The sequence below is a fragment of the Syngnathoides biaculeatus genome, chromosome 10 (assembly GCF_019802595.1).
Source record: "Syngnathoides biaculeatus isolate LvHL_M chromosome 10, ASM1980259v1, whole genome shotgun sequence".
NCBI lineage: Eukaryota > Metazoa > Chordata > Actinopteri > Syngnathiformes > Syngnathidae > Syngnathoides > Syngnathoides biaculeatus.
In genome coordinates, this window is record NC_084649.1 from 3006248 (window position 1) to 3026614 (window position 20367).

Here is a 20367-nt window from a genome sequence, read left to right on the forward strand (position 1 = left end):
GAGACATAGGTTGTACTCTCTTTTCAATTAAGTCACAAAACAAATTCAGCTCTCTGAACAGGAAATCATTTATTTAAATCAATGCACAAATCTGTGATCTACATCAGTGAGAGGAAGGCATGATTAATTAATTCTAGAGAATAGCCTGTGGATGTGGGCCTTGGGAGATGTGGTTGAGGATGACTGGCTGGACGTATAATCACATGTACCAAATAATGGTTGCGATAGGGGTCGGCCTATCCTTAATTGCTGGAAGAAAATGTTCATCTGTGGGTCATGATATGTTTTTTGGCATTGAATCTATGCGTAAGTTTTCATGCCCTCTCTGATTAATAGAATTATCAGCAGCTGTTGGCATTTGTCTGGCATTTTTCTCGATAAAATTCAGCAGTAGCAAACAGAAAAACTTTTTCGGCTTAAAAGGGTATTCAGAGCCTCCATTGTGCATGATCATGCAGCTGACAAGGTGAAAGTTACAGGAAGATGCATTGAACAGTAAAGGGCATACTCATCACAGAGAGGATTGTTGAATCATGCACATCTTTATACTGTATTTGTCACTGAAGTTGTAACAATGAGGTTAAAAAAAAAATAAAAAAAATCAGTAAAAATAACCATGAAGCAGTTTCCATTCCCCAAGAACCTGACACTGACAACTCATCGCCGATTGACTGTACCATGTGTGAGGAATCCTCAACAGATAGATTGACATTTCACACAATCATTTACATGGAGGTAATGAACCATTTTCTTTGATTAAAATATTTTTGTAGTTGTACAAAAGCATGCATTACATTTAAATGTTGATTTTATTTTGTAATTACTACAGTATTTGTCAGCTAGCAACCTGGAGCAAGTTACATTCAAACACAGTGGTTGTACAATATTTACGTTGTTTTCACAACATTAAAATTGTGCTCTCAGTAGAATGGAAACCCCAGTTCCAGCAAAATCAGAAACACAAAATGACTCCCACTGAAATAAAAAACAATATTTGCATACTGGGGGTCAAAGGCCTCCATCATATTATAGTCCAAGGACACACATTGCACATGCAGGAGACAAAAAGTAGGCTTTACACGATCAGGATTTTTGGGGCTGATCACAGATCAGCAGGTTTAAAAAAACAATCACCGATCTGATCACAACATGGAGCAATAACTGTCTAATTGACCTGTTTATTTACTGTATATATGTGATTGCTCTCTTGCCTGCTCTTTGTGCCCTGGGATTGGCTGGCACCCAGTTCAGGGTGTACCCCACCTCCTGCCCAATGATAACTGGGATAGGCTTCAGCACTCCCGTGACCCTTATGAGGAGAAGCGGCTTAGAAAATAAATAAATGGATGGATAATGTATCTTTATCTATGTATGCCAGTGAGGCATCGTGATAGACATAACAAATTAATGATGTTCTATTAGATGGCAGTAAGTACTTCCAGCAATTCATGAATCTACTTTTTGTGACAATTTTGTTTGTTGGTCCTTGGCTACAAAAGGTTAGAATTCACTGCTCTGGTCAGATCATCTGTTCAACAGAATGGCAGAATGTTTACACACAGCACTAGCTTGCTAGGCTCCATAATGTTTCGTTGTTTGTTTGCAACCGTACCGTATTACGTATTGAAAGCACATGAAAATACCTCTAGCAAGCCTTGCACGTCATGAGCACCCGTGACCACCAACTCACATTCTTTCCCTCTTTTTCTTCTTTGAATAGAGTCAGTGCGATCCAACCATGTTGTCATCCCCACGGTAACAAGTTTATCCGGTCGCATTTGAGTTCACCAGATAAAGCCCAATGATAATAAAAATGTGAAGCAGTTGTATCGGAATACAAGATTTTATTGCAGTAGCCTGACTTCGTGCATTCATGAAAATTTGTCTTGTAGTCTGAGCTGCACATGATGCTGTCTTGTCTCTCCCATGGTGCTGTCGTTTTTAAATAACTTTATTGGCCTTCAGATATTTACAGTACTACATCAAAAGATGTAAATAAAAAAAAAATTATATATATATATATATATAATATATATATATATATAATATATATATATATATATATATATATATATATTTATATTAACTGTCAAGTTGTCTTTAACTCCCTCAGTTCTTTGCCCCAACTTGAAAAGGGCCTTGGTCTTCAAACACATGAACAACTCAAATCTTCCTCTTTTCACAGTTTATTGATGGTTAAGGTGGTTAGAGGGTGGTTGAAGGGTGATTAGGTTAAAAACCTTGAACAAAGAAGCACATTGAACACATTGCATTATTTTTAGTTTAAATAAATACGTTAAAGCATTATTTTAACCTTACTAATCTCATTTTAAGTAAATTAATGACAAGTATTAGAAAGTAAAGTAAAAAGTAAATAAGCGCCATAACTGATTCAATAAACCAAACAAAAGCATCCACTTTGTCTCGATGAATACTTTAGATTAATTCAGAAGTTAGACAAACACAAAGAACATAGCTTGTAGCTTAAATGAAACAAATGAACTAATTAGCATCCAAGTCCTTTCCCTACGAGTTGCGTCTGACTGCAAACTGAGAGGTGCCTTTGGGTTTTTTAGTTGCTTCTTGGTTGCTTCAGTTGTTTGTTAGTGATTTATTCCTTTTGCTGGTAGGCTTTGTTTGTTCCACACAAGCTCACATGCTGTCTGTGAGCAATATGCCCACCCCTAGCCTCTAACAGGAAGTTTGAAGAGTTGTGTGATTGCGGTTTCTCTTCCCCCTGCAGGTCTGGAGGGGGACAGGTGTTCTTCCTGTTAGTTGACTCGACACCTTCCACTTGACATCTCGGTTCTTGAACCCAGAGAGGTCACATGAGTCCTGGATCCTCATTGTCTTTTTCTTTGTTGATTGATGATCACTTTTGTTCTTCTACAGGGAGTAGAACAATGATGCGTCGTACATCTCTGTGCAGAATTGTAGATGGGAGTTTTGTGGGGGTTTTCTTTGGTGACCCTCTTTGATCAGATTTGACAGTAGAGACGGGGTAGCTTGGGAAGGTCTTGATATGTACATCCCTGACGACGCCCTTTTTGTCAGGGTTGACACTGACGACTCGGCCAAGTTTATACTGACCCCTCAAAGCATTTTGGTCGGCCAGCCAGACGATGTCTCCTGTGGTGACATTTCTGTTTATGTACCATTTACTTCTGATGAATATATCAGGCCCCGCCATTGGACTCCACTTCCTCCAGAACTGGTCAACTTCAGTTTGAATGGCTCTTAGCCTCTTGTATGAGTATCCTTGAAAGTCAAAGCTTCCCACATCTCCCCTGGGTCCTGTTTTTTCCAGCAGAAGAGAGTTAGGGCTGATGTAGTCTACACAGTCCTCACGGCTTTGAGTTCTGGCATCTACGGGTCTCTCGTTGGCCAGCTTAACAGCCATGTAGAGGAACGTTTGGAACTCACTCCATGTGAAGCACCCGTCTCCTCCCAGGTTGTGCAGAACGCGTTTCACTGTGCATACAGCAGCCTCTGCAGCTCCATTCCTCTGAGGGAATCAGCAGGGTGAAATTTCTAGCTCCACTCTGGTCCATGCTTGGAGGCTTCATTCTCAACTTTGGATGTTTCCAGCTTCTTCAGAAAGGCATACCGTTCTTTGAGGGCAGGTCTGGCACCCACAAAGTTTTTTCCTGGGTCTGACCACATTTTCTTTGTATGTCCCCTCAATGCTGTGAATCTCTTGTAGGCCAACAGGAAACCCTCAGACGACTGGTCACTTACGACATCTGAGTGTAGAGCTCGGGATCCCATTCAGCAGAAGACTAGCCCCCATACCTTGAGTGTTGCTTTCTTCTTCACCTCTTCCTTCACTTCGTAAGGGCCAAACAAATCCACTGATGTGTATTGAAATGGTTTGCCTGGTGTTATCTGTTCGGATGGGATGTCACTCATGATTTGTTGGCATTTTTTGGCTTTGCTGCATGTCATACAGCCATTTACAATCTTCTGAGCCAGTCTTCGGCCTTGTATAACCCATGCTTTCTTCCTGATGCGCAGGAGTGTCCCTGCTATTTCCTCTTGGTTTGCATTGTGGGCTTCTTGTGCCAGAAGAGAGGATATCCATGCATCGCATGGTAAGATTAGTACAGCAGATTTGTCATTGCTAAAGATCTGAAATCTTCCTCCACAGACCAAGAGTCCAGACTCTTTATCTTTGTATACAGCCAGCCTGTTGAGGGCGGTGTCTTGGAAGGATGCACCCTCTTGGGATGCAAGGAAGAGGTCTCTCTGTGAATCTTCATACTCACTGATTGTAAGTACAGCTTGTTTGGCTCTGGACTTTATCTCTTCTGATGAAAGCCCCTCCCACTTTGGCTTACTTGTAGCTGGGGTTTTTGCCAATACTCTTTTCCATTTTGTTGCAGCCCTCCATACCCAGGCAAAAACTCTGATCAACTTGGTTAGGCTGCTGAACGTCCTGATGTCGATCAGTTCTTTCACTGCAGATCCAGCTGGTAGTCTTTGGGTTTGAGGCTTGGGCTCTTTTCTATCTGTGGTGGGACTTTTCCCGAGTCAATATTCAACCTTATATCATTTAGTACGTTCATAAAAGCAGATTCTGTACTGTGATGAGTTCGGAAACCTGACTGATTTTTTTCAAAAAGTCCATTTAAATTCGAGAAATTGCTGAGTTGATTAAAATTCATTTTCTCAAGAATCTTGGCTATGAAAAGGAGATTCGAGATAGGTCTATAGCTTGCTAACATGGAATCGTCCAGTGCTCTGTTTTTAGAAGAGGCTCATCAGCAGCGACTTTAAGAGCTTTTGGAAACTCACTAAACTGAAGTGAGCAATTGATTATTTGCTGCAAATCAGGTAGCACTGACTTCACAAGAGTTTTAAAAAAGTCAGATGGTATTGAGTTGAGACAGCTTGTTGATGGTTTCAACTATTGAAAAGTTTTCTCTACAGGTTTTTGGTCAACTGTATAAAAATTCTGACAAGTTAATGGAGTTTTCTCTGGGTGGCTTCAGATGTAAAATCATTTTATCTTTTTGCTGATTTGTGCTGACATTTGACCTGATGGATTGTATTTTTTCACTAAATTAACAGGCAAACTCATTGCATTTGTCAACTGTTATGAGTTCTAGATCTATCTTATTTCGGGGTGGGGGAGTTAGAGTGTAAGCTTGTCAACCACAGCAAACAGAGGATGAGTATTGTTGAGGTTCTCAGTGATGATTTCAGAAAAGTGTTGCTGTCTACCTCTGACTAACTCTTGATTAAAATTATAAAGACACTGTCTGTAGAGGTCATAGTCAATTTGGAGTTTAGTTTATCTCCACTTGCATTCTGGTTTCTTACACTCCGATTTAGCTCTTTTAACCATCATTGTGCTCCTCCACGGTGTTGTGGGTCATCTCAGGATGGTCTTAGTTTTACCAGGAGCGACAGCACTCATGGGATTTGTGATTTTTGTGGTGAAATTGTCCAAAACTTCATCAACTGTCTCAGCCTTCACAATCTGTGGCACAGCCAGTCTCCAGAAACTTGGTGGTAGTACTCTAATTTATGTACCTTTTCCTAACAGAGAAAGAGGTTGTCTGAAGTTTTGAAAGAATCACAAATTCAAAAAATACACAAAAATGATCAGAAACAGCCATATCCTGAATGTCAATCAATTGAATTTCAACATCCTTCGATATGACCAGGTCTAAGATGTGACCTTGAGTGCGAGTTGGACTCTTAATATGTTGAGAGAGGTCAAATATGTCTACTATTGCAGAAAGTTCTTTGGATGTTTTTTCCATGTTATTGTCAACATGAATGTCTCCTATTATGAAAGTCTCCTGTTATGACAAAATAGTTGTACTCAGTACAAATAACTGACAGCAGTTCTGAAAAATCCTCCATAAATTTTCCATTGTATCTTGGAGGTCTATAAATTATTAAAACGATAACCTTTGGGTCACCTTTAACTAAAAAACGCAGGTATTCAAAATGAGCCAAAATCACCCAGTATAATTTCTTTACATTGAAATAATGATTTAAAAATAAGAGCAATACCACCACCTTTTTTCCCTGTTTGACATTTGCTCATAGAATTAAAGTTTGCTGCTGTTGCCTCATTTAAAATGGTATTACAGCTACTTTCTGTTAACCACGTTTCATTTAATAACAAAAAGTCCAGATCATAACTTGTAGCTTGAAGTCATTAATCAACATTGATTTGTTACCCAGAGACCTGATATTAAAAAGAGCTAGTCTTGCAGAGATAGCTGGAGACAATGGTTCGAAAAACTCACATTTTATCTTCACTAAGTTGGAAGTTCTACTTTTTTTGTACCATATGTCTTTCACCAACTTTATGTCCCTTGTAATTACAGGGATGAAAAATGCCTGATTTCCATAGGGGTTTGAGTTATTCTGGAAAAGACCCGGTAAATAGTCAGATTTACAGATAGTCTTCATGAGTGGAGGAGGGGCCTTTCACTTCTTAATGGACTGTGGTTTCAGGTGAGGGGGGGATGGGAGGAAGCTCTTGCCGTGTTATGGGCTGGACTCCATCGTTGACAATGGTCTCCATCAGACCCAACATTGCATTCAGGCTGGGAGAAGGGGAGCCAATATTCTGCAGATTGTTAGGATGTTCGGAAATTCTGAGGTGTGAATGGCTCCATTGGGGCAATAGGAGGTGTGGGATATTTAAAATGCTGGCACATTCCATTTGTCATTTGCTCATCTGATTGTTTGAATGACCCAAATGAATCTATGTGCACCTTGTCTCGCCTTATCTCTTGTTCCTCCGATTGTTTGGGGAAAAACTGGATCCTTTTGTGCTTGATTTTTGTAAACATTTTCTTTACAGGGCGGTGAATGACACACAGTAGAAAATGTTGGCACCCAATAACTTAACCCCTTGTCTATTTAGACAGAAACTGTCTGCTTTGTAAAGATTTTTACGCTCCGAAAAAAAGGGAGAAATTGTCGATGAAACTCACGGATAGTGCAGTGCACACCTTGTTTCGCCACCTTTTCAATGGACGGAGCCTCGAGAAACATTCATCTCCAGATCATACAAGTGGGAGAGGTCCGCTTATAAAAACCTCAGCATCCACCTCAGCATTTATAGATTTTTGCAACTGAGACATTACCAAGAGAAAATAATGAAAAAAGAAGAATCACAAACTAATATGTGTAAGGTTAAGAGATTGCTTCTTGCTTATAAGTCAAATCCAGGGGGTGGAAACATATCTAAGATTTATACAATATTATAGGTGTTAGATGGTGATGATTCCATATCTATTAAAGAGAAATGAGAAAAGGAAAGTGATGTTAAACTGCAAGTGGAAACTTGGAAAAAGATAATTTCCAACCAGTGGAAAAGTACTTCTGCTCTATCCTGGAGTGAATTTGGGTGGAAAAATTTTTCAAAGTTCCAGCTCAGAGGATTCTCACTGGATGCAAGTATCTCCTGCTGGAGAGATTGTGCAAAGAATAAGGAGACACATTTTCATGAGTTCTGGGACTGTCCAATCATTGTAAAAAACTGGAAAGACATTCAACAAAACATGGAGATAATTATGAAAGTCACGATTCTTTTAAAATTTGAAACCTTGGACTTGGGATTAATACCAGACACTGTCAAAGGTCTAGAAAATGAATATATATATATATACAGTATTTTTTCGCTAGCAAGAGAAAACGCTATTACAAAGAAATGGTTAATAAAGAACACTCCCACAGTTGAGGATTGGATTAAAGTGGTCCAAGATATCTTTAAAATGAAGAAGTTAACTTTCATCTTGAGGCAAGAACAAGACAAGTTTGAGTGACATTGGGAAAACTAGACAAATTATGCCATAACATCAAAAGATGTTAATAGATAATGTGAAATCAAGTTTCTTAATTTTGTTCATTGGTTCCCACCACTTATTGCTTTTGTTGTTGTCATTATTATAAATATTATTATTATTATTATCATCATCTTTCCTTTTTCTTAGCGTGTTGTGCTGTAATTTTTTTTAAACTCATAAGTATTGGATCTTGTCTTGGTGTCAGAACAGGTACAGTATCACCCAAGGGTTCCGAAACCAAGAAAATTTGAAACCTAAAATTTTTTTTTTACTTATAGGGCTACTCTCATGAAATGGATGATGGACGTTATTAATGAAAAAAACGGTAGCCAATATGGGCCCATGCGTTTTTTTCCCCCACCACAAAACATGATTTTGATGTATACAGCTTTTTGTAACTCCCGCCATGAAAATCCTCTCGAGGGATTTGTTTTCGAGAAGAAGCAGGAAGTGATGTAAAGAACAGAGGCGCCCCCAAGTGGACTCGTTTGTTTCCATTAGTTTTACCTCCGAGAACGTAGCTTGTTGTTCCTTCGTGTTAGCCAAAATGCCGGCTCATTGCATTGCTCACTTACGAGTATAAACTTGGTTGAGCATGACCTACTAGATCAGATAATTGGAGATGAGAGAAACCCTCCGCTTCTGTCATTTATAAAAGGTATTATTATCCCATTGTTAATAAATGTAAATTAATTGTATTTTTTCTCACTTTTTCTGTTTGTATATAAAAGACGAGAAAAAAATAATTATTAAAAAAAAAACCTCAACATCCAATCCTAGCACTTTTGTTAGGAGCTCAATAAAATCTTGCTTCAGTACCTTGCTTGAGAACATCCAGGGCCCCTGTGCGTATAACGATAGATATCACAGTTGGGTGCTGATCAATGAGAGATATCACACACCATGTCACAGTAAAACACAGTATTTTGGTGTTGTTCTTACTGCAAAAGCATTTCACATCCTTGATGGCTCCATCACCAACTATTAATGTTTGGGGTCCCAATTTTTTCTTGGATGATTTAATTTCATACCTTTCAGTGGTGGTGGAGTATGAGCATTCTTGGCCTGGGTCTTGAAAGAGTGCCTCAAATCTATTTGTAAGTCTGATGTCAATATTTTGCACTGACTGACATTCTTTTTTTTTTTTTGCTCTTCGCTGTAACGACCATCCATGGCTGCTCACTTGGTGTTGAGGCGGCCCGCAACACATAGGCCAGCCAGATTTCAAAAAGGAGAGCAAAGCAAAGCAAATTTATTTGTATCGTGCATTTCCTACACAAGGTAACTCAATGTGGTTTACATGATTAAAAGCACTCAAAAACAAATAAATAAAACTGAGAAAAGACAAAGAAAATATGAAAAATAAATTTGCAAGATAATCTGAAACCGATAACTGTTTTTACACAGAAGTGCAGCAATGTATGCATTCATTATTTTTTTGTGTTGTAGTTCTTTATCTTTCTGAAAAGAATCACTGTCACAAATTTCTAGAATTATTTGGGCTTTTTTCCTCATTTTGTTTCTCATAAATGAGGTACACCAATGAAAATTACAGGCTTCTCTTATGTATTGTAATTGTTTTTTCATGTACCCTTTTGTTTTGTTTTGTTTTAGCAGAAACATTCTAGTTTGCCACATCTGATTTTCATTTTTGGGTAGGTAGTGTATGGTAGTGCGGCGTTTAGTTGAACAGTCAATTGGCAGAGGCCAAACAATACAATAGAGCTGCTTCACAACCACCTCAGAGTAGTTTCACAATTGAATCAAACCAAAAACTGGACATTATAGGAATACGATGGAACCTTACAGTGCATTCTGATATTTGACATTTTGTTAGCGTCTTGACAAAACTATGAGACCAAACCACATGTGCTTGGGCCAACAGGAGGTTCACTCCTTATAGTTGTAAAACATTTAAAATCCCCAACTATTCCAAACACTTCCAATGATTTTTCATTGAGTGTATAACCAAACAAAAACCCTAATTATTTTGGCTGGTATTTGACAGATAATGGGAGAGGATACCGACATAAAAATGTGAACAATTCCTCTCAGGTGTCTACTGATCAGTGTAGTTTTTAAGACGTTTATGAAAAAAGGGATGGCAAGACTGATGGAAACAGTGGAATGGCTTTGAAACACAATGTTACCCCATGGCCTGCCTATGTATCTTGCACTAAAAAGGGTTATTTGGCACAGCTTTATAATGGCTGTTTTAAATAACTACTTTGTCGTTGTTTTCTTTGATACTGTCTTTAAAGGGTTAGATTTTTTTCTCTGTGTCCGGTGTGAAACATTGGTGGAGCCCAGTTTTATGCTTGCTCTGCAGCAGGCATCGAATTCATTCCTTTGGTTCCTTTGTTGAGCTTTTTGACTGATTCCAGATGTTATGAAGAAAGTGTCATGTGTACTGCATTAATAAAACTTGAAAAAAAGTCCTAGAGATGTGTGTGTGTCTGTCTGTGTCAGAAAGCAAACCTCAGTGGAGAAAAACTAAACTCCAAATTGACAAGGGCCTCTACAGACAAAGTCTTTGTAATTTTAAGCAAGAGATAGTCATGGCTAGACAGCAACACGTTTCTGAAATCATCAGTACGCACTTCAAAATTACTAGCACTCTGTTTTCTGTGGTTGACAAGCTTACACCCCAACCCCCCCACCCCCAAATCAGATTGCTCAAGGACTAACAGCTGATTAAAGTAATGAGTTTGCCTGTTATTTTAGTGAAAAAATACAACCCATCAGGTCAAATGTCACCACAAATCAGCAAAAGGATCAAATGATCCTACATCTGAAGCCACCCAAGGAAAACTCTATTACCATGCTAAAGTTTGATACAGCTGACCAAAACACTCTCAGGCAGTGGTCTCAAACTGGCGGCCCGCAAGATAATATTTTGCGGCCCCCACCTTAATATGAAAGTTTGTTAGTGCAGCCCTCGAGTTTGACATCAATGGCACTTAGTATTGTGTGCAAAGCAGACCAATCATAGTTGGGGTATATGCCTCTTGGGCACGTGCAAGCAGAGAAATATTTTTCTGAGTAAAAATTACAGCAGCGTTGCCATGTAATGTTTTACTAATAGTTTTGAACACAATTTGTTGACACAAGCTTCTGCGATTATGCTTTTTCATTCATTCATTCATTTTCTGAGCTGCTTATCCTCACCAGGGTTGCAGTGGTCCTGGCACCAATTCCAGTTGTCATCGGGCAAGAGGTGGGGTACACTCTAAATTTGTTGACAGCCAATCACAGGGCACATGGAGACAGATAACGGTTGCACTCACAATCACACCGAAGGCCAATTTAGAGTCCCTAATTGATGCATGATTTTGGGGATGTGGGAGGAAACCAGAATGCCCGAGAAAACCCACGCAGGCACGGGGAGAACATGCAAACTCCACACAGGCAGGTCCGGGATATGAATCCCGGACCCCAGAACTGTGAGGCCAACGGTCTGACCAGTTGGACCACCGTGTTGCTTCCCATCTTAATGTGTTCAACTTGAAAAAAAAAGTGAAGCTTGAATTTTCTTTTAAATTTCTAATTGAAATTAGCCATGAGTGCATTTGCACTGAGGCTGCGGCTCACCCTCATCCGGACGCTGCCTCTAGCGGCCCTGAGGTAAATTGACGAGGAAGCGATGCAGCAATAGAAACCATCAACGGACTGTCTTGACTCAATACCGTCTGATATTTTCAAAGCTACAGTGATACCTTTACTTATGAACATCTCAGGAGGTTTTTATCAGAGAAAAACATGGTGATGGGGGGTTGTTGTCTTTGTTTTTTCTTTTACCTCAAAATTCCCCTTTACAAGGACATAACCCTGTCAATACAATTGTAAACTCGACATCTCATACCATATTGTCGTCAATGTTTTGTGCAAATTCTTCCTCCACATAACAACGAGCAGCATCGTTGTCGATGGAGGAAGCGTCACCATACACGCTTATGAGACCGAAAGACTTGAAATTTTTCAAACCGAACTTTGCTTGCTAAATTGACCCCTCCGTACAGGGCACTTAACCACGCCTCCTGAAGTGACGTCACGCCACGTGCGCTGACGTCAGACAAACAATTAGCAAAAATATCAGCGCAGCAAGAAAAGAATAGAGCGAAACTCTCCGATTTACCGGCTGATTTCTCACTTGCATTCTTAGCTAAAAGTGAAATATCGTTGAAAAGCAGACAGCAGGGCTTCAAGTATTTCAGCGAGGCGTATTTCAATGGTATTTACATGCATATTGACGGAGAAACCATTGATATTAGCACGAGATCTTTCCAGAGTCAGAGGAAGACCGAGAAGCCACATAATATAATATATTATAACCCAAAGACGAATTCGTCATTGACAGTTTCCTATTTTCGTGTTACATATCACACTTGTGTGCAGAATCTGTATGTGTATCTGTATAGCTGTTTGTGAACCGCCGTATGAAGGAAAAGAAGGCGAGGCTTGATTTACGAGTTGTTTCTCTCGTTTTCTTTGTGTAACGTCACGTGTTCCCCTCAATAATTATTCTTGAATTAGTGCCGAACCTACGTAAGTCCCGACCGAGTACGACAATCACTACTTTAGTGTCCTCAAACATCCTTCCTTCAGTGTTGGTGACTCGGTGCACGTCGAAGGCTTTTAGGACTGCTAGTCCGGTTTAGCCTAGCTCACCGCTGAACAGAGACACGTTTGTGCAGTCAGATCATCGCAAAATATCGCTCAACACAGATCAAGTGTGACAATCATTCACACGTAGCTATATTATACAAGCGAAGAACTGCTAATTCATTTATATGAGACATGTATTGAAAATCAAATATAGGGCATACCTTCGTGCTAACACAGTCCGGTTTACCCTAGCCGCGTAGCTGCGAACAAAGCGACACGTTTGTGCAGTCAGATCATCGCAAAATATCGCTCAACACAGATCAAGTGTGTCAATCATTCACACGTAGCTATATTATGCAAGCGAAGAGCTGCTAATATGAGACATGTATTGAAAATCAAATATAGGACTTACCTTCGTGCAAACATATCTGTTCCTGTTGATGGATTCAGTTGATCATGCGGTCTTCCTCAAAGTTTTATCCATCAAAGACATTTTTCGTACTCGGTCTTCTGTTCCGGTTGATTTTAGATGCATTCAGTTGATGATGCGGTCTTCCACAAAGTTTGATCCATCAAAGGCATTTTTCGTACTGGGTCTTCGGTTTTGCAAAGGGTACGAATTGAACTCCAGCCTTTCAGGATACCTGTCGTCACTATTATAAAGTCCGAGACTACACCTCTTAACCATATCTATTGTTAAAGAACCCAAATACGCAATAAAACGCCAACAGAAGCTATACTGGACCATCCAGCGTTGTTTGAGATTTGAGTCTGAGATTATGCAGATCTCTGGCCTCTGATTGGTCAGTGACACGGATTGCGCAATTTCTACAGAGGGGTCAATTACTCCTTGCAGCACAAGTGCTGGCTTGAGGTACGTCAGCACTTTCTTCAGCCTCTTCATCTTGTCATCGGGCAGGATTTGTTCGTAAAGGGTTTTAGCCTTTGTCCTGATCATCTTGGTGTCCAAACTCACAGCCTTTTTTCTGCAATCTGGTGTCTACAAAGTGAACGTAGCTTCCCTTCGAACAATCCTCTTATTTTGCGGCGTCACCACAAATTTCGCTTTTAAAGTTATTGAAGCGGTTTTACCGATGTTTGCCACATCCTTCATTATGGAGCACACTGGGGATTAGCGCACCATAATTCATTCACACCATAATTGCACAAAAGTATAACGTCTGCTGTCTTTGATCATATCCAAAAGTTTTCCTTTTTCACGTATCGTCATCTTCTTCTTGGCGATTTGAAGGAAGCTTTTGGATCAGCACAGTGCTTCAGGGGCATTGTGAACATGAGAGGTTGTCCCGCAGTCAACAGCGAAGATGAAAATGAGAAAAAGGAAGGACAAAGGAAAGGGTGAAATGGAAGTTGCTACGCGAGGCTTTGATGATGCGCAGCCAATCACCTCAGACAATAAATCCACACAAGCTCTCATTGGTTAATGTCACGCCAGGGGCCAATCACGCAAATTGTATGAATGTGTTTTCCCCCAATATGCCAAGATGGCTTTGTTTTTATAAGTTTATTTTTTTATTTTTTTGGGGGGTGATGAAAAAAAAACGCGAAGCATTGAAGCCACAAAAAGTGAAGTTCGACTGACATTGTAGTCCCATTTTTAAATATTTTTGGCATTGTACATGGTTTTATTTGTATGTTGTTTTATTTTTCATTGTAATTTTTACATTTTTCATCTGTTTTAAATTTTCATTTCTTTGTTTTTAAGTACTTTTAATCTTGTAAACCACATTGAGTTACCATGTGTATGAAATTTGCTATATATTGTCACCATTGGAGATGCTCTGTTTCAGCAAATGGCAATGACCTATGGGGTCCCTCAAGGGTCAGAATTTGGACCTCTCTTGTTCAGCCTGTATATGCTACCCTTGGGTCAAATTCTTCAAAACTTTAATTTTGACAACCATAGCTATGCAGATAACACACAGTTATATTTAGTAGTGTCTCCAGATGACCACACTTCAGTTGAGGTATTGTGCCACTGTCTAAATCAGATAAATAACTGGATGAGCCAAAATTTTCTTCAACTAAATCACAACAAAACAGACAATTGTTTTTGGCAATAAAGAAAAGATAATTGCTGTTAGTAAACACCTGGATTCTCTATCTTTAAAAACCAAAGACCAAGTCCGAAACCTTGGTGTTCCGATTGATTCCGACCTGACTTTCAACAATCATATCAAATCAATCACAAAAACTGCCTTCTACCCTCTGAAAAACATATCTAGAGTGATGTCTTGTATGTGTCAAGCAGACCAGGAAAAGCTCATTTTATCTCAAGTAGACTTTACTAAGAGCCCCCGTAGCTCAGTGGTTAGAGCATTGGTTTGATAAACCAGGGGTTGTGGATTTGAATCCCACTGGGGCCTCCACTCCCTGAGAAGGGTTGCGTAAAAAGGGCATCCAGTGTAAAAATTGTGCCGAACATATATATGCACGTTCATCTGAGATGACATGCTGTGGCGATCCCGAAAGGGACAAGCCGAAAGAAACTTATTAGACTTGACTACTGTAATGGTCTTCTGACTGGACTCCCCAAAAAGACTATTAAACAGCTACAGCTCATTCAGAATGCTGCAGCTCAAGTTCTGACCAAAACAAAGCAGTCAGAGCATATAACGCCAATCCTAAGGTCCTTGCACTGGCTTCCAGTCAGCTTTAGAATAGATTTTAAAGTTCTGCTACTGGTCTATAAATCACTCAATGATTTCGGTCCTGAATATATGAAAAGAAATGCTTACGGAATACAAACCCAGTAGAGCTTTGAGATCGACTGACTCAAATAGTGGAGTGTAAAGTCCAAAGCAAACATGAGGAAGCAGCATTTAGCTATTATGCTGCACACAAATGGAATAAATTGCTAACAGAGGTGAGGTCAGCCCCAAGTGTGAATGCTTTTAAATCCAGGTTGAAAATTGTTCTTTTTTTCTCATGCCTTTTAGAATATGTCCGCTTTTTGATCATATTACTTGCACTGTATGCGGTTTTAATTGTCTTTTTCTTTTAATATTTTGTTTGTCATTTTTATTGTTTTTAATCCCATTTTAAATGTTTATCTCTTTGTTTTCAAATGCCTTTAATCATGTAAAGCATATTGAGTTACCTCGTGTATGAAATGCGCTATACAAATAAGTTTGCTTTGCTTTGTTATAAATATATATGCTTTGCGTTTGTCCAGTTTCAGCATGTACTCCGTCTCTCGTCCAATGTTACCGCAAGTTGAAAAGGAGGGGTCTAAAAAACGGATGAAGCTCCAAGAACTCCACTTGGAGATAGTTCAGGTACTGCTGGAGAGCCAGGCTGGCCAGTGATGCTATGTTTACTCTCCAAGAGCAACAGGTTCATGAAGGATCCCCCAGCCCAGAGCCTGAAGAAAAGTTATGCTCAATTTGGATTAATCATATATGTATTAGAGTTTAACAGAGTTCCTCAAGGTTTCATGGGATTTCGCCCAACCAGTCTGCATCTGTTTTGTGGACTTGGAGAAGACATTTGACCATGTCCCTCAGGGAGTCCTGTGGGGGGTTCTTCGGAAATATGGGGTACTGAATTCCCTGATACAAGCTGTTCGGTCCCTGTACGACCGCTGTCAGAGTTTGGTCCACATTGCCAGCAATAAGTCGGACTCATTTCCGGTGAGAGTTGGACTTAGCCAAGGCTTCACTTTGTCACCGATTTTGTTCTTTTATGGACAGAATTTCTAGCCGCAGCTGAGACGTAGAGGGTGTCCGGTATGGTGGCCTCAGCATCGCCTCTCTGCTCTTTGCAGATGATGTGGTTCTGTTGGCTTCATCAAGCCGTGATCTCCAGCTCTCACTGGAGCGATTCGCAGCAGAGTGTGAAGCGACTGGGATGAGAATCAACACCTCCAAATCGGAGACTATGGTCCTCAGTCAGAAAAGGGTAGTGTGTCCTCTCCAGGTCGGGATGAGATCCTTCCCCAAGTGAAGGAGTTCAAGTATCTTCAGGTTTTGTTCACGAGTGATGGAAGAATGGAGCGGTCGATACACAGACTGATCGGTGCAGCATCTGCAGTGATGCAGAGTTTGTCGTCTCTCGTCTCTCATAGTGGAAGAGGGAGCTAAGTCGAATGGCGAAGCTCTCAATTTACCAGTCAATCTACGTTCCTACCCTCACCTATGGGCATGAGCGAGCTGTGGGTCCTGACAGAAAGAATAACATCCCGGATACAAGCGGCCGAAATGTGTTTCCTCCGCAGGGTGTCTGGGGTCTTCCTTAGAGATAGGGTGGGAAGCTCGGTCATCCGGGAGGGGCTCAGTGTCGAGCCGCTACTCCTCCTCATTGAGAGGAACCAGATGAGGTGGAAGGGGTCTCCCGAAGAGCTGGAAGAAGTGGCTGGGAAAGGGAAGTCTGGGTATCCCTGCTGAAGCTACTTCCCCTGCAACGTGACCCGGAAAAGCGGTAGATGATGGATGGATGGATGGATGGATGGATGGATGTACTAGTTTAGCGAAAATAAAAATGATTTGAATCTTTAACCTTGATTCCTTCATTGATATTGTGTTGTCCTTGCAAAGTACTGAAGAGCGAGGGAGGGTTAGAGTTGCGTCCAACTGCAGCCAATACTCAGCCAAAGTTGCCAGTGACACGATTCTTCTCGTAGATAGATGTGAATAAGTTAAAGATAAATATGGATAGGATCAATATCGTTGAAAAAAATCTGTCAGCACAGATGAGATTAAGCCATGGCATTGTCCTACGCTATCAGTGATGTAAACACATTAGCTTACCTCGACTTTGTAGCTTTTGTTTTTCATTGAAGCGTGCACACTTCCACGAATAACTCCAGCATGGATCGCCACACTATTTACCCGGTTAGACTTGTAGGAGTTTAAACCCTTTGTGACGCGTTATGGGCCATTAGAAATTAAATTTGTAACAGGAAAAAAGGTTAACAGCTCTGCCATATTGCTCAACGCTAAGACACATGGGTCCAGAAGTAGACTCACTACGTAACACTGAAAAAAACAGATTGTAAATCACTCTGGTTAGTCTCCTGAAAATCCACACATTTACACAAGATGATTTGGTCTCACACAAAGCAACAACATTAACATAACCCTGAAGACGAAAAACTATCCAATACAGCGGACTCTTCATTATGATTTAGGACTAAGCCGGGCCATGAATAGCATTTTCCTTGAATAAATGATGCTCCCCTAGAAGCAATTGTAAATGCATCTTGAAGGTACCAGAAACTAGGATGCCAAAACACTCTAATAGTATTTCAAATGCTGAGAAACATCTTTACATATTGTTGCACACGAAAATACAGAATAATGTTTTACACTTAAGCCTACTGATACACATTGTACAGTACCTGTATGTGTATCTCAACAATTTCAGTGATGGTAATGAACTACTGTAAGAGTGCATTCTGGTGTAAAACAATGGACATTTGACTGCACAGCAAAGCGCAGGAGTCCATCAATGTGCCAAAACTCCTGGGGCACCTTGTGATGGTGAGAAAAGCATCTTGTTTTAATTGTGATGGCTCAGGGCGATGAAGCAGTTAGCGAAACAATGACAAGAACTTCAGTGTTCAGTGTCCCGAAACACAATGACAACATGGACTGGTGGTTGTAGATAGGTTGACAATGTTCCACTGAGCTGGTGCTTTTTCACTTTTATTTTTTTAATTGACCTAATGGAGACATCCTAAATATTCACTCTGGCGTTTCCGACAGCTGAGTGTCAATCAAAAATCTAATAGTTACAAATCTGAGACGGCTGCTCCTAGATTCGTGATTGCTTGAGCAACTCTGTATACGTACAACTCCAGCAGAGTTTGGTTCTGCAGACAACTTTTTTGTCAGTTACATTAACAGACAGGATGATACAATACCTATCAGACATACTGTAAAGAGTATTCTTGGCAAGCCAAATTACAAAAAAAAAAAAAAAAAGACTTTTTTACTGGAGCAATCTTCTTCTTCTTCTTTCAGCTTGTCCCGTTAGGGGTCGCCACAGCGTGTCATCTCAGATGAACGCATAGTTTGTTTGTCACAGTTTTACGCCGGATGCCCTTCCTGACGCAACCCCTCGGAAATCACAATTTTTTTATTTTTGAAGCAGACAAATTGTTATGTTTTTTGGTGTGTTTTCAGCATACAATAATTGCTGTATCAATTATAGGGACAAAAAAAATATCTTACTCAATTTAAATTTTAAAAATGTTTTTTTTTTTGTTTTCCCACAATCTGGGAATAGGTGAATTTATGGATGCGAATTAGTATTGGGAATTGATCGCTAACCCACATTTCCCACCCATAGAAAGGTATTTAATACTAAATACTAAAATTAATACATCTATTTGCCATTTTATTACATTTGTGACAATGTGATATACAGTTTCTCATTCACCAAATCAAAGAAAAAAAACAACAACAAAGTTTCGTACAATTATGCATGTTAAGTGTTTAATATGGCAATGCACCTACTATATGCAATGGTCGCAACAGTAAAACAACATTTTTTTCTACATTTCTCTGTGAACAGGTATCATAATGACAAAGTTGTCATCTGCCTGTGAAGCTTTTAAAGAATCCAAAGAACTTTTACAAGGTCGGGGAAACTTATTGTACATTAAGACTGCCATGATGAATATAGTTCTGAATGTTCTAATTAAGCGTTGATATACTTGGCATTTAGCTGAGTAAAATGATAATATTTCCACAACATAATAAGGACTGATATTTTAATGAAATCCAGCAACAATAGATGGGCTAAAATAGTATTCAGCTACCAATTGTGCAATTTCTCCCACATAAAATAAGAGCAGCCTATAATCTTCATCATACCTCACCTATGACCTGCATCGAATGGGGACAATGGCTACCATCAGTAACACACAACTCCACCAGGGAATCAAACCATGGAATGCCAGATGTGTCCCCTTGCTTCAACCAATACATATCTCGGCCTGTTTGAAGTTTCCCTAACCCTAACAAGAAGTTCTTCCAAGGAGCAGAGATGGTAAAAAAGGCAATCACTGAAACAGCTGACGGATTGTTCTGGGACTTTAAAAATAAGGCAGAAATATTATATTTGATCAAAGCTCTCCAGCTGTCAAGAAGTAAAGTTACACGGTGCTGTGAGGCAATGGCTGAAGATTTAACCCAGCAAATGTGGAATGCCATAAGAGATTGTGAGTGTTTCTCACTGCAGTTTTTGTAACTTACGCGCTCAGCTAAAGTACACCAACATGAGGAAATGTTCTCCCTCTATACCACATTATTTGGCTCCTCTTATCTATGAGAGCCAGCCTTTTCCCATATGAAGCTCATTAAGTCCAAATACTGTTCTACCCTAACTGATGAACATTTGGAAGTGTGCTTGAAGCTGGCTGTCAGCAATGACTGTTCGGACTATGCATCCCTGCCTGGTTCACTTCAGTGCAAGTCATCAGTGCAAACGCAGGTAATGAAAAAAAAAAAAGCATCATGAATTATGTTGTCATGTGCAAGATTGGCTCATGTGGTGATGCTAGGTACATCAATATATTACTGGTGAGATGTGTTGGTGGCCCAGAATTTTAACTTGCTGTTAGTTCTCTGTGCTCTCAAGTTGGAGTCATGGTCACGACGCCTACTCCCACAAAAAAAAAGGTAGATCAGCGGAGGTTGGCTGCTTGCAGTGTAGATCTTGGGGCAAAAACGTTTTGGAACTCCTGATCTACCATACCAAAAGCCGCAATGAGACCAGAATTACCAAAATTAACACTTTTCCTGACTCGGTATTCAACCTTATATCATTTTATGCTTTGATAAGAGCAGATTCTGACTCGTGATGAGTTTGGAAACATGATTGAAATTTGTTAAAAACTCAATATTAATTCAAGAAATTGCTGAGCTGATTAAAAAAAAATCTTTCAACAATCTTTAGAGATGGGTCTATAGCTTGCTAACAT

At 39.9% G+C, this 20367-nt stretch overlaps 1 protein-coding gene across 2 annotated transcripts in view; it reads right to left on the reverse strand.

Annotated features, from left to right (window-relative positions):
* gxylt2 (glucoside xylosyltransferase 2) overlaps window positions 1-20367 on the reverse strand; it is a 49550-nt gene that overhangs the window by 22531 nt on the left and 6652 nt on the right. The window lies entirely within an intron of this gene.